Source organism: Cryptomeria japonica, chromosome 10 (assembly GCF_030272615.1).
Source record: "Cryptomeria japonica chromosome 10, Sugi_1.0, whole genome shotgun sequence".
In the NCBI taxonomy this organism is placed as follows: domain Eukaryota; kingdom Viridiplantae; phylum Streptophyta; class Pinopsida; order Cupressales; family Cupressaceae; genus Cryptomeria; species Cryptomeria japonica.
This window is the reverse complement of record NC_081414.1, coordinates 133,328,502-133,332,622: the sequence shown is the minus strand read 5'-3', so window position 1 is coordinate 133,332,622 and position 4,121 is coordinate 133,328,502.

Below are 4,121 nucleotides of genomic sequence, written 5' to 3'. Positions count from 1 at the left end.
CTCCCCTCCACGACACTCACTTCTCAGGGCAGCCAAGCATCAGTCCCCATGGAAATCTCCCCATGGCGAACTTAGTATCTCTTCCAAGTATCCGAACTTGTCCTTCTCAAGCAACTAGAAGGGTTTTTGGCCTCTAAATACAAGGTGTTTAGTAAGGATTTATGTTAAGCGTTACTCCTTGATGTCACGCAAGTGTGATTGAGACATTAAGCCCATCAAGATACCAAACAAATGTAGTTGCGCAAGCACGATTTAGATCGTGAGGTCCTACTTAGATGTTGATATGAGAAAGAGTTCAAGGGTCATCACTTCCCAAGTAATTGCAATTCCCACGTAACCCTTCCTTCAAAGCTTTCGCCCATCAGGTATTTGTTTATAGTGAGTTAGAATGCCAAGGTATTCTAGCCGTACTCACTTTGGGTCATTCCCTTCTCACGATTATCACTTGCTTGCAAAAGCAAATGGTCGGGAAGGTAGGCCCTCTAAGGGTGACAAACAATCAGGGACATGAGCATGGTATTGAAGATCTAGATTTCTGATCACCCTAAAAAGGATGAGAGCATACTCTCCTACTCCAATGTCAAACTCAACAATAAAAGCAAAAAGATGTTCATTCCAACCTATTTAGAAATCACTAGGTGCCTAAAAATTAATTGCAAACACAAGGTTTAGTTGTTTCTCCAAGGCAACCTGCAAAACCCAAGTTAGAAGTTTGAGGTGCTTATTCTTTGACTATCGATTCTGCATAAAACATGTTAGTAGTTTCATTTGTTGTCTTTGCCATGTGTATGCCAAGATGCTGCATAGATAATTAGTACCAAAAACCAAAAAACAGAAAATAGAATGCAAAAACAAACAAATTTCAAGTAAAACACTGCATTTTCACCTCTGTTTCTGGACTTTACACAGGCGCAGAACCCATGACACAGGCATAGAACTCATAACACAAGCACAAAATGTCTCTAACACAAGCGCAGAATGCTTAACATAGACACAAGTTGTCTTACACAGGCGCAGAAGTCCCCAGAAAACCCTACATTGCCCTGTTTTTGGGTTTTTTGACCTGCAAATCAACTCAAAAGCACTCAAAAACACAGTAAAGGGGTTAGATGGTTAGTGTTCATGTTGGGTTCACCAATTAATGTAGATAGGAATCTAGAAATCATCACAAGCAATATAAAAACTAATCTAGCTCAATCACGAAAGCTCAAATGTAATGATCTATCCTAAACACACTCAATAAAGACATAAAGACAAAACATTGAAAACTAAATACTATGCAAACCAAACGTAGATATGAATGCTTCCTTTATGCAGCTCCATTTTTCTTCTTTCCTCTCCAAATAACCTTTGTTTGTGGATCTCACCTTCAAGTGCATACACATGAGATGAAAGCAAATAGACAAGATTATGGTGCAAGAGTACTCGAAATGTGATTGTTTTGACAAAGCGATTATTTCGACAAAGTAATTACCAATTTTCTTTGATTGATGAAGATCATCTAATTTATAGAAAAATTGGAGAAAAAGATCAAATTAGCATGAAATGGATATTAGAAGCAATTGATTTCAAAATGGGAAAAATGAGTGGAAAGAAGAAGGTTATGACACCTTCTATGTCATGAATTATGACATATTGCCAATGCAAAGATTAGAGGACTAGAGGCTTATGACATCTTGCTATGTCAAGAGTATGACGCATGAGAAATTCATGCTTCCACCAAAGCACAAAAATAGGGAGAACTAGAGAGAAATTAATTAGGTGGAAATTAAATTTTGACAAATTAAAAAAATAGGAGAAATTAGAAATTAAGTGAATTAGGTGAATTAATTAATAATTTGTCATTTATTAATTAATTCACAAAAAGAGGAATAATTAGCCAATTAAATGAACATTTAATTATGATGAGAAGACTCAGGATAAATAAATAATTTATTAATCCTAAAGGGAAAATGACAAACAAGATTAAATGAATAAATCATAAAACCCTAGAAGATGAATTAGCAATGCAAAGATGACAATTAGGTCTTGATGAAAGATAATTGACTCGATCATGATTCGGATTAACAAAGGACCAATGTGATAAAATGATTCAATTGATAAATGCGCCAATTGACGAGGAACAATGACTAATTGATCCAAATTGACATGATTGAAAAGGATGACGATCGATGTCAAATCGATCGTAAAATGACGAGATTGACAAGTTGATAAGAGATTGACAAGATCGACCAAAATCATGATTAAAGATTGTTATCGACAAGACCAAATTCAAAAGCGAGACAAATGAAGAATGCAGAAGAAAGACTCGATGCTCACAAATGATAAAGACCAAGTGCGTGACATAGGAGATATGTTAATGCGACACAAAAACCTAAAATGAGGCAATGCGCAAATGTTAGAGTATGATCCCGCAAGCATTGACCATTTTTAGGTGTCTACATTTTGCCCCTCTTTGAGAAAATGCGATTTTAAGCATTGTTTCAAAGAACTTAAATGAAAGCATTGACCATTTTTAGGTGTCTACAGGTGGGTTTACAAAAGCAACATTCAGATTGTTGTAGAATCTTTCATTGTCCTTTAGTGCTGCTTCAGTCCTCTAGATTGTACCAGTGAGAAAGTGCATTTGCTCTTCCGGTGTCTTAAGTCCTGGAATGAGAGCCTCAGAAATCTCTTTTCTCAAAGAGATGAGGATATCCAATTTAGGACTTAGTCTGCACTTAAGTTCTTTTGCTTTAAACTTTAACCTTTCCTTATCTTTTTCAAGTTTTTCTATTTTCTCTTCAAATCTGGTAATTTCCTGTTCTACTACCGATATTGAATCTGATGAACCTATTAAATTATCAGAAATATCATTGATTTCCTTCCGAGCTATGCTGATCTCTTTATCTATATCTTCTATCAAAATGTTTGTTTTGCATGTATCTTTGTACAGTTTCTTGAATTCCAAAATTGTCTTGCCTAGTACCGGTAATAATGTATCCATATGTTCCTTATTTTTCTTGACTGTCTCCTCAAAGAATGTTTCCTTCTCTTTATTCATTTTCTCTCTGAAAGTCTCCTCAAAGAATGTTTTCATCTCTTTATTCATTTTCTCTCTGAAAATCTCCTCATTGATTTGATCAATTGTTAGTAGGTAGTTAGTTATGTACTTAGACAATGTGTCTAATTGGCCTAAAGAATCTTTATTCTCTATGTTACACTTGGGTGCAATCATCTTCAAAATTGGTATGGTGTCATCAATAGTCTTATATGCTAGTGCATTACAATTTTTTATTTTCTTGATTGAATCTAGCAATACCTCTGTCACATTGGTTGGTCTAAATTCAGTCATAGAGGTTCCGGATGACTGTGCAACTACATTCACAATTTGTAATCCGCCGGTGGTAGTAATAGCATTGCTTTCCTCTTTCTCTGGAGGGTCAGTTTGTGTCTGCATTTTAGCTACCAAAGGTTTAGGTTTTTTAGTTGGAGCTGGTGGTACTATTTCTGTATGTACCTATGAATCCTGTTTCTCTACCTATTTCTCTGTACTCTCTACTGATGGTGCTTCTGATGATTTTTCAGTGATATCCACTGCCGGTTTTTCTATTTGTGACTCTGTGTTTTCTACTGGTTTTTCTGTGCTTACTCCTGAAATGTCTACAGCTGGTATCTCAACAAATTTTTCATTGCTATCAGTTGCCAGTTGCTCAGTAGATACATCATTATGTACACTAGTGCTATCTGCTTTTCCTGTATTTGTTGTCTATTCAGTTTGTTGCTAACTCCCAATTTCAATGTTTCCAACTGTATCTTTAACATTTGTCTCAAGTGTTGCATCTTCTACCGGTAGCTCAGTTGCCACATCTCTTTTCTCACTTGATTCCTTATCAACCACAATGTGTACTTCCTGTGTGTCGATATTCATTGTGTACAACACTTCTGAATCAAGATTTGCATCTTCATGTGTTGTCTCCATACTCTCTGTTGCGGGTGGAGTATCAGAGGAAGGTGGGGGTAAGTTATCTATCACCTTTATGCTTGGAGGTCCACCTACCTTGCCTTTCCCCTTATCCTTGTCCTTTTCTTTTTGATATACTCTGATAGTTTTTGGTCTCTTAAGCTCTTCTTGTTTTTCT